The following is a 12,460-nucleotide window of genomic DNA, read 5'->3' on the forward strand; positions in this document are numbered from 1 at the left end:
AGTTAATTTTTACTGATATTATGTCCATTTTCATTCCTGCCATCAATATGCCCATTGATATATCCATAGTCAAAACGTTTAGCAAGATCAGCCTCTAAATACAGACTTACTTCACCCAGGGAGCCCATTAATGTCTCCTTGGCCGATAATGCTGTTGGAGCTGGTGCTATTTGTAATCCTTCGGTCTCGCTCCCTGCTCCACAAATCTCCTGGCATCATTCACCATTGAATAACTGCCTTGCCCCTTCTCTTTCAGTCTCTCAGATCTCCTGGGGCCACCCTCTAAAAGGAATCCGTCTGCCGTTGCTGATAACTGCTCAGTGGTGACGTCACTTCCTTGTGCAGTTCGCTTCCTTGATTGGTTGAACCCTCCTCGTTGCTATGCCGACCGGCCAAAAAAGGATATGCCTTGCCTTTGAGATATTCATCACAGTCCCTTTTTAATTTATTAGCTTTCCACTGCAAAATATTGCTGCAACTGTGTTCAATGCCAGCCAGCATGTTATTGTAGTTAGACTGATAATGTTCAAAGAGCAAGTCTTTTTTAATATACTCATTTTACTGTTCCAATTCAGAAGCTAGCCGCTCAGTTGTATGACCATTGTGTTTAATCATTATTTTCATTAACTCTACTCCTGCGTAGTCAAATATTTTATGCACCTCATTCAACATTTCCTGGTTCTCCTCTGCACCATTGGTATAATTCCAAAAGCGCAGACCTCGGGGCACCTGACCCAGTTCAACATTTCTTTCAAGATAACAGTTTTCAAGCTGCAATTTCTTAAGCTAAACAGTTTTTTTTGTCAAAGATTTTAATTCTGTCAGTCAAGGATTGATTGGGCACATTCACAGGTATAGAGAAATGATTATTTTCAGTATGAAAACTAAAATTTTCAGCTTCCACTGCTCACCATTCATTGCTGTAAAATTTCCAACACTGTCAGAATTGACATTAACAGAGTTAGATTCACTGTCCCTCACCACACTTGATGGTCCAGGTAACTAAGTCCGATTAACTTGCGTGGGTTGGATAAGTGGGTAACCAAGACTTCCAAAATACTGCTGCCCCCTTCATTGTGCTGTTTGTCCATTAAAGCTTTAATTTGAGCCGTATGCTCCACCAACTGCTGGTTGATTTTGTGTAGCAATTCTACTACCTCACTACTGGATTCCAGACCTTCCATGTCCCAGGGTACATAACCAACTTCACACCAAACAAGATAACCAAGAGTCCAACAGTAACAACAGAAGAACCACTGGCCACAGCGACTGAATTCCAAGCTTTTATTGTCAACCAAGTCTTTACCAACAGGTTTAACACTTTCATCCAAACACTATTAGGACTTCCTCAGAACAACATGATGCTAAAATCCCAACCATTAAATATTTATTTTATTTATTTATTTGCAGTTGGTTTACCAGGATAGTCCATTGGGCCAAGATGAGCCCGTTTTCAAATACCCACGCCCTTCCACTTAACTTACACATTAATTAGTGACATCACAATAAAACCATTTAAAGACACAGTAAAAATACAATGCAAAATTACAATACAAAATTATGTGCATTAAAATGTGTACCCTTTAAATGACTTGGGTATCTACCCTAAAATGTGTTTCAATGTCAACAAAGCAGAAATACTCACATTGTCATTTATTCCTGGGAAATTAGTTGCATCCAGATGCAATTGCCACTTTAATTCACAAATGTCAAGATGCACATCTAAAACCCTGCCTTGCACATCCTTAACCAATTGTTGCAAAACAAAAAACATGCCCCTGATGTGCAGAAATGTGTCTAGCCAAGGCATTAGTAGGCTTCCCTTTTCTAATATCTAATAAATGCTCGTACACCCTATCTTTGAAATGCCTACTAGTCTTTCCTACATAGAATGCAAGGCAGTGCTCACATTTAGCCATATAGACCACATTTTGACTTAAACAATTAAAATGCCCATGACATTGCACCCCAATTCTGTTAATACATAACCTACTCCCAGTTTTCATTATGTGTTTACATATTGCACATCTTCCACATTTAAAATTACCTATTGTTCTATTGGTGCCATGGGGTCCCATCCGGCTACTCATCTCCAAAATGTCTTTAAAGGAGCTATCCTTCCTAAAGACACATTTTGGGGCTCTTCCCAATTTGTGTTCAACATCCCCATTCAACTGCAGCAGCCCCCAGTTTTTTTTAATAACCTGGGTAACCCATTCCACATCCTGAATAAATGTAGTAATGAACATCCAACTACTTTCCATCTCCTTTCCATCATTATTCAGTCTCCTATACCTTTGCACATTCCTATTCATTACTGTTGTTGCAGTTCCTGTTAAAATGGGTCTATAAAAACCTTCATTCCTTTTTCTTATAATTTCTTCTTTAACCAAAGTACACAAGGGTTCAGGGTAACCTTTCTTCATGAATAAACCTATTATATAGTCGGTTTCACCAAGAAACTCCAACTCATCACTAACCATCCTGGCTGTCCTTACCAACTGCCCTTTTACTATGGACCTTTTCTGATGGTAAGGGTGCCAGCTATGGTATTCCAAATAAGAATTTGAGAAAGTAGCTTTTCTATGTATCCCTGACACCAAACACTTATTCCATCTATCAGTCCTTAACTTCACATCTAAGTGGATATCATCTCAGGGCAGTATTCATAGGTGAATTTTAAAAATTCCACTGTCTGGTTGATGTATACAAGAGATTTTCCCAACACATCCTTTGGCTCTTCCCAAACTATAAAAACATCATTCAGGAATCTCGTATAATGCTTAATATGGGCCATAAATATACTAGGGAATATATATTCCTGTTCCCAGTATGACATAACATAGTTGGCATATATGGGGGCATATACATGTTTTTAGTTTTTTTGTTTTGCTACAATTGGTTAAGGATGTGCAAGGCAGGGTTTAGACGTGCATCTTGACATTTGTGAATTAAAGTAGCAATTGCGTCTGGATGCAACTAATTTCCCAGGAATAAATGACAATGTGAGTATTTCTGCTTTGCTGAAATTGAAACACATTTTAGGATAGATGCCCAAGTCATTTAAAGGGCTTGTGGTACACATTTTAATGCACATAATGTTGTACTGTAATTTTGCATTGTATTTTTACTGTGTCTTTAAATGGTTTTATTGTGATGTCATTAATTAATGTGTAATCCCTCTGCGCCACATGACCCAGAGACCTCAACCTCATTACCACAATCAACAGAACATGCTGGAGGGGCAGGTTCCTCATCCAGAGACTGCCCATGCTCTGGCATAGACTTCCCATACATGTCAAGCAGAGCACCTCGCTGTCCCTCTTCAATAGAAATCTTGATGAGTGAATGGGTAATAGAAAGTTCACCCCGGAGATCACTGCAGTGGCTGTACTTGATAGAGGCACTGGGAACTAATGTTGGGTGGCATGATGCCAGGGCACTTCTATGGACTAGGTTTGTAAAGGCTTCAGGGCCATTAGCCTAGTGCACACCTATGAAGTCACAACAAAAAACAAGCTGGCTGTCAGCATGATATAACACCATGCTAAATCAATCATATTCAGCTCAGACCAAACACACAGACCTATACATGCTGTAGCTCTTAAATGTAATCTACCTAAACTACAAAAAGCCTTCTAAATATAACCTAAGAAGCCAGTACTGTCAGCAACCTCATAAATGCACACAAGTAGCACTCACCCTGAAATATACATCCAAGAGTCACACTGTCTCAAGTCAAAAATCTATACAGCAAAACACCACACAATCCAGTATCCTAGTTATACTTGACCACATAGTAAGACATACCAATGTGCTATTCACCAGGCTGCTCAAAGAGAGGGTCACAGTTCTTGGCCAGCAGGTGCCAGGATTCACCACCCCATGCATACACACAAGTCCTTGCACCACAAGTACACATAAGATGCAGTAAAAGTGCATATGAGTGAAAATGATGTGAAACATATCTGCCAAGACTATATGAAGAGAGACATGATGGAGCTCTTGGAATATGGGTCATAGGCAGGTATGAACCTAGCCTTGAGCAGCATTCTACCAGAAAGAATGATGCTGCAATAGGATCAATAGTTTATTGACTTCAGGATTTGCATTTCCTGAAAAACTTGTAAGGTTGATTAGGAGAATACATGAGGGACTGGAGGTGAAAATTAAAGTGGGTGGGGTCTTCACTGATAATTTCTGCTTGAGCAGAGGAACCAGGCATTGGTGTCCTCTTTCCCCTTTGTTATTTTCATTATATTTAGAACCAATGGCAAAGAAAATAAAGGACTCAGAAATTCAAGGATGTAATTGGTATGGTACTCAAGAAAAGCTGGCTGTATTTGCAGATTATATTATTTTATACCTGACAAAACCAGAAAGAGACATTACAGTGTTGTGGAACATTTTGAGACAGTTTCAAATCTTTTTGGGATACAAATTTAATGAAGATGAAACAAAGGCAATAGCAGTAAATTATGTATTCACACATAACTTAGTTCAGCAATATCCTTATTTATGGGGACATGGTAAAATTATATATTTACGAGTATAGATTAAAAATGATTCTGGTGTGGCAGCTAAGGATATGTAGGAAGAGACTAAACAAAAGATAATACAAAAACTGAGAAAATGGAAGCTTTGTTATATGAATATGGATAGCAAGATACAAGCAGTCAAAATGTTTTTAGTCCCTTTAGTTTTATACACAGGTCAGGCATATTTTTATCAACCAGAGGAGAAGTTGTGGATAGCAATAAATAAAGATCTGAAAGACTTTATCTGGGAGGGGGAGATGGCAAGAGTCAAGTGGGATAAGCTGCTTCTTCCAGCAGAACAGGGAGGATTTGGATTACCCAATTTGAAGGGGTATTTCAGAGCTACACAGTTAAGGCTCCTATACACAGCACAAGCAGAAAACTATAATTCAAAGTGGAAAGGGATGATGTTTAAACAGGGGGAAGCTCAAGAAACAAGGAGAGACTTGGATTTTGGATGCAGCCTTTAAGGAGAATAACAATACTTTAATCATACAGATTATAATATCCATAAAGTAGCAGAAATTATTCTATGAACTAAGCCAACACAGGAATGGAGAAAGGAGATTCTGCTGATAGGGATTACTACAATTAGGGATACAGACAATAGGCAAGAGGGGGGAGGAATTTATTTGAGAAAACTGGCAAAGGAACCAAGGTATTGGGAGCAAATAACTAGAGAGGGAAAGATGATAGAATGGGAAGATGCCAATAATTTATTTGGACTGCAGGTTAGAGATTGCCTTCCCTATCAAGGATTGATATCAGAGTATAGGCAAAGAGAAAAAATAAGGAGGTCCTAAATGAAAGACCAGCACTGGTAGAGTTTGTAGTTGATTCTGGAACAGAAGCTGCCATTAAAAATGAATCATTAGTAGAGCATATAAAATATTGCATGATAACTATAAGAATCAATCAGAGGAGGTTAGAAGGGATTGAGAAGAGAGACTGGATAAGCAATTCACAAAGAAACAGTGGGAGGATATTTGTATGTCTCCCAAATATGTAACAAAATCTAGAACATTTATGATTTTTCCTTGTAAATATTTACATAGATATTTTCATACCTCAAGTAGACTCATGAGAAATGTTCCTCAGGTAGATAGCAAATGTTGGAGGTGTGACAGGGAAGAGAGAGTATTATTGGGAACATATTTTCTGGGAGTGCAGTGAGTTGTTGGACTTTAAGGATTCTCTGTGGAAATCAAAATCTAAACATCTATATTAGAAGTAATGAATATGGTAATTGAGATAAAACAACTGGAATTGAGATCTTTAGAAAAAGTTAGAAACAAACTGCATAGGAAAAAAATGGAAATTGTGGGAACAATATATACAGAGGAGGAATGTGGTTTAAAAGAAGACAGGACTTAAATGTGCTAAGTAATGTTTGAAAATGATTGGGTAGATTATAAGTGATGTATAATATTTGCAACTGGGAGTGTGTCAGTATGATTTGTGATGTAAAATGCTTGCAACTAGGATTGTGTCAGCGTGGTTTGTTTTCATTTATATAAACATACGATTGCTTATGTCATAAGTGATGGTTTAATAAAGATGTTTCATGTTTAAAAAAGGGTCAGGATTTGAATAATTTATGTAATGTTGCTTAGGTTATATGATATATAGCAATATATATGAAGCATAATGTTTGTTAATTTTAGCTTGTTAATGCAGTTTGATTACTTTTATTTAAATGTAAATGTGCCTGTGTCATAAGTGATAATTCAGTAAAGGTGCTTAAAAAAATGTTTACTGAGTTCAACAATTGGCTTAGCTTTGAGTATCATTCAAATGGTGTACAATGCATATCACCTTTGGAGGCGATGGTAGAGTCTTAACTTCTTTGCCAGGGATGGTCTGCACCTATCTTCCAAGGCTATCATACATGTCTAAATCCTTGTCTATCCCCATAGTGCCTGGTTTAAGCAACATCAATCTCCTAAAGCTTCCAAAATAGCAAAACAGAATCCAGATAAAGATATTCAGTAGTGTAGAAAGGGTGGGACAAAGGGGGCATGTGCCCTGGGCAGAAGATGTTAGAGGGCGCAATCCTAAAGTGATGTTCCTACATTCTTCTTTCTGTACTGGCATTTCTGAGTGCCAGTACAACAGTTCAAAAAGCAACTTGTGAAGTAAAAGCATCAATATGTTTAAATAAAGCTTTGGTGAATATGCCTTTCCTAATGTCTGATAAATGTTCATAAATGCAATCTTTTAACTTCCTACAAGTCTTTCTTACATAAAATGCTGGACATAAATGACACTTTGCTGAAAGCACTACTTGCTTAGAATTACAGGAAAAAATGTTCATTAATTCTAAATATTTCACCTCTAACTTGAAAACTGTCGCATAAAATATTATTGGGCATTGGGAGCAGCGAACGCATTTAAACATTCCCCTTACCTGCTTCATATTTCCAACTCTTATATCTTTATTCTGTTCTAAATAGATTTTAAACAATTTATCTTTTTTATATATTATACAGGGTCTCTCACCTACTTTTTCCAATATGGTCCTATCCATTGTAAAAAAATAAAATAAAAAAAAATTATTTATACTATTTGCAATAGCTTTACTGTCAAGTGTATACATAGTAACAAATAATTTATTACTCTCAAAACTAGATTTTCTTCCCAAAAAATCCAAAGAATTACTAATATTTAAACTACATGAACCCAGTATTGGCAAATATATTCTAGTCTTTCTTTTGGATATAACTTTGTCTCTAATTTCAGAAACAAAGCTAACAGGATAGCCTCTTATATAGAGCATATCTACCAAAATATTTCACTCTTTATAGAAAGCCTCTATGTCAGAAATCATTCCGGTTAATCAGACTAATTGTACTTTTGATATTTAGGATGTTGTTGTTGTCTTTCGGCTTTTCCCGGTTAGGGGTCGCCACAGTGGAACTCCGGTCTGCTAATGATTGGCAGTAGATTTTTCACGGTGCCAAGTTGCCAGCTCAATGCCCAACCTTTAACGAAGGCACACCCATTCACGCATGTCTTTCGGAACGCCACTCGACCCACGGGGAGGACATGCAGACTCCACACAGAAGGCACTTTAGGATGCCAGTTATTAAAATGTAAATGTGGATTAGAAAATGTAGGTTTTCTATGAATGTTTGAACAATATCTTTGATTCTCAAAATAGTTTTTCAACTCAGTATCCAAATAGGCTATTTTTTCATCATCATAATTGTGTGTGAATTTTAAAAAATCCACTCTGTTGTTAATATATGTAATAAATTTGGGTCTATATTATGGCGGTGAAATGCCGTAACATCGAACACCTCAACGCTGACAAGTATTCAGCGAAATTCACTTCCATGATTCACTGAATACTTGTTGGGCAAATAAATACTTGCCCTGCAACGTAACAGAACTAATTCTAACTAAACCAAACCCACCCATGTGGGAGGCTACGACTCCCCATCACCCTAAATAAATATATCAACTCCAAGATCACACTACAGTGGGAAAAAGGGCAACATTGTGTAGTTGGCCAACTACATCTTTGTCTGACAAATATTCAGCGAATCGCGGAAGTGAATTTTGCTGAATACTTGTTGGTGTTGAGGTGTTTGATGTTGCTGCATTTCAACCCCATAATATAGACCCAATAAATTCTACTTTATTAAGAGTATCAACCTGTAAAATAAATATGTTAACTAAAAGTCTTGTATAAAGCATCCAGGAATTTCTAAATTCACTTCTTCTTTCAGCTTTTCCCGGTTAGGGGTTCACCACAGTGGATCACCTGTCTGCTCACGATTGGTAGTAGAGTTTTATGGTGTCGAGTTGTCAGCCTGGCACCCAACCTCCTACAGAAGGCACGCACACCTAGGGCCAATTTAGAGTGTCCAATCCACCTACAGCATGTCTTTGGGATGTAGGAGGAAACCGGAGCACCTGGAGGAAACCCAAATGACCACAGGGAGGACATGCAGACTCCAAACAGAAGGCACCCCAGCCGAGGATCAAACCAGAGAACCTCTTGCTATGAGGCGACAGCACTAACTGCTGCACCACCATGGCCACCAATTTCTAAATTCACTATTAAATACATATTCAGATTTCCAGTGTGCCATGACATAATTTGTGAAGATCGAAGTGCAGGCTGCTCTCATAGCAACCCATTTTTTTTTTGTCTAAAGAACTGACCTTCAAAATAAATAAAGTTATTTTTTAGTACAACTTCCATTAACACAGTGATGGCATTGATCTTATCAGGATGCAAAGCAACTTGTCTGAAAATATATTCTTCAAACCACATTCATCTTACTTAAAAAGTGCCAATAATCTTTACAATTATGCATCAAATTGTCCATGCCAACTTTTAAAATTGTATCTAAAAATTTTCCAGTATAAAAAGTCTTGAACTTTGAAAGACTTCTAGGAAATTAAAAGATTGCATTTATGAACATTTATTAGATATTAGGAAAGGTGGAGTCGCCAATGCTTTGTTTAAACATATTGATGCTTTTAAGGCACTTTTTTTTAATTATTGAGCAGGTAAAGAGTGATCACCAGGGTTTTATATTGGATGAACATCTGGAGAAATGTCAATTAAAATGGCCGTTTAGGTTGGATGCCATTAGTTTTTCCTGGGTTAAACAAAGCCTGCTCCATTAATTCAGTTTTAAAATTGAAACACTGTGATGCTTAAGTGAAAACTTAATTATTTAATTGAACTGTGTTTTTTAGTGGTTGATGTTATCACATGACTTTTTAATGTATATTGTATAACCAGATTTTAATGTGAATGCATTGTGCTGATGAAGTTCCATTAACATAAGGAACAAAAGCACTAAACTTTGTCAATAAAGTGTTCTTGGAATGTAGCCATTGTCGTTGGTGCATCACAGCAAGTTTTTATTTTATTCAGTTGGTTCAATACTTGCTTTGGTTTGTATTAGTTTGTCTCCTTGCATTAAGCCAAACACCATTCTCCTAGGAGACTAAGTACTCCCCCATCAACTGGGAAACCTCTACAGCCTCAAGCATGTACATCCATAAATTTCTGGATTTCATCAATACAAACTCTCTGGACCAATTAGTCTGCTCCTCAACCAGGGGTGATAAAGTTTTTCACTTGGTCCTTACTTGTATGGGACAGCTTTGCTCCCTACCAGTTGTAACTTCCTCCCTGGTCAAAGTGGGCCAAAAATCAGTCACATTCACCATAAGTGAAGACAAAAGCATCTTCAAAAACCTCTTTATGCAATACTATGCTAAGGCTAATCTACTAAAACTGATTGATGACTTGGCTAAATTCAAAATCCCCTTCCTACTTGATGACCCCCACTGCCTATATAGAATTCTTTACCTCCCAATTCCATGCACATGTAAAATGCATTGGCACATCTGCTCCCCTTCAAAATAAATACAATGGGAAATTCAAAAATAAATCCCTATGGTGGAACCCAAATATAAAACAGTCTCAAAAATAACTAAAAATGTGTGCAGATCTTCACTGATCAAAACATAACTCATATAGCTTATTTTGCTTTCTGATATTTTCTACATGGAATCAAATAATCTATAGATGAAATATGAAAACAAATATTTTGCACACTGTTTTAGAGATGACTAAAGTGTTTGCCTATTTTCAATCAAAATTGCAGTAATATTTATCTTTTATTTACATATTTTGTATAGATCACATTAGATTAAAAAGATTCCATCGTATAAGTTATGCTTTTTTGCATTTGTTTAGCAATGAGTAATAGATTTTTATCTCAGCCCTTTTGGTTTTATGCTGTTTCCATCTCATATGTTTTTTTTTTTCTAACTGAAGCTGAATTTGTGTATTGGAATCCTAACGTTGATACTATGCAGTTTTAGGTAGAAGTCAACAATAAGTAATTTTTCACTTGCACTTTAAATTGTTGGTATGATTTATATGTGTTTTTCTTTGTATATTCTTTATCTCAGACTAATCCCTTCCATTTATTCACATGCACCATTTTTCTTTTTCATTATCTGTAGAAAATAGTTTTGCTCTCTGGGGAACTTGTTAGTTCCATTAGATTTTTTTTCTTCTTGATTAGTCACTTGTTTTATTTATTTGATATATTGTGGGAAAGTGCTAATCTGCAGGTGTGTTAATGTAATATTCTCTGCAGTGGGTCAGTTTTGTCAAAGATCATTTAATCTTCACATTAATAGAATACAGTGTTGTTTCTGACTCAAAATATGATAAATTACCGTGTCCTAGATTTTAAATTTATGGATTTTGAAGTTATAAATATTTTCCTTAATGCAGTGGCAGCTGGTGACTTCAAATCAAAGGGGGGCTGCAGGAGACAGCTGAACATGTGGGGCCAACAGGAAGGGGTGTGGCCAACTAGAAAGGGAGGGGGCTATGCTAAAAAAAATGCAAAAACTGGGACTTTAATTAAATATGCTGCCCTGGGTGCCACTGCAAACAGTCATTATGAGAGTCCAATCAAGACAAAATTAATTGTAGAAGAAAAAAATATTTCAATGCATTGGCTACATGACAGCTTACTTAATATCTAGATGGAAACAAAAAGGTTGCAATGCATGAAAAAATAAATTACATTTTAAAGACATTCCTGGAATGCCAGTCAAAATCAAGTATAAAAAAAAAAGCAGCACTCAACTCAAACCACTACTCCTTGCACTGCAGTACTAATTATAATTTATATTCAGCTTTATAAAAGTACCAAGTAACATGCTGAAAGTAGCAATATCCCCACTTGTAAAAATGTTTCTTATCCAAAAAAGACCTGCTACTTGACAACTATCTACTTGTTTCATGGGGAAAACATGATCAAAGTAAAAAAATGAACAACAAACAAGAAACAAGCTCAAGATAAATTGCTTAAAGGATTACTGCACAGGTTATGGACCACACATGATAGATTGACATTCTGTTTAGTTTATGGGTAAAGCCTGCAAAGATGACTGCAAGTCTTCAACAAATATAATGATCTTCTGAAAATACTGTAATCCTGTCCTTTATTACAAATACTGTCATATGCATTTCAGTACCCAAGGCTTATACACAATCTAGTTATGTAAATAGTCTCTGTATGGCAACAACAAAAAGGCTTTCAATGTTGGTAATTCTTTAACAATATGCTTATTAATGCTTACTTGCATCGTACAGTCTCAGACAAGCTTACCTGATCATCATTAAAGCATTGCTACTTAAGCACAGAGCCACAGGCACTGCAACAACACGCATTTTCTGAATAATAAGCATAAATCAACAGTATAAAAATATGACAGAAAACGAGAACATTCTGCAAAATCAAGGACAAATGAAAGGCCACTGTAGTACTTATGTCTACCTTGAATGGGGGATACTCTGCACACTTATACTGCATAACTGCTCTTTGCCTTGCTTGGACTCATCCAGAGTCACTACATGGGGGAGGGGGGTGCAACAAGTATGTCACAATTTGAAATGTTTCTGGCTAACGGTGACACATTTGTCATACCTCTCAACCTCAGAGCAAGAAATCTGGACAAAGCCATAAGTAGAAGTGGGACAAAGGCCCAAAAATAAGGACAATTTTTAAATATTGCTCTTATAAACTTAAAAAGATACTAGAATAGTAGGTCTTATATTTGTATGAATTTTCTGAAGGGTATGAAATCTGAAACTCAAATGTCTGTCATTAATTTCAATCTTTAATGATTTGCCACTAATTTGCCAGAAAACCACAATTTTATGAAAAACGGACCAAAAATGTGATGCAAAAATATAAAATAGCCACTGAAGTCACTAAATGATATGCTCCCAAGTGAATGAAAGAGAACACTAATATATGATTCTGCTTTTGGATATGTACATAATAAAACGTAACAGAGTACTTCCTTCCTCTTTTTTGGCTGACAACTTAATATACATAATCCTCTTGTATATGAATAATGTTACAAAA

This window comes from Protopterus annectens, chromosome 12.part0 (assembly GCF_019279795.1).
Source record: "Protopterus annectens isolate FY-2018-M chromosome 12.part0, PAN1.0, whole genome shotgun sequence".
NCBI lineage: Eukaryota > Metazoa > Chordata > Ceratodontiformes > Protopteridae > Protopterus > Protopterus annectens.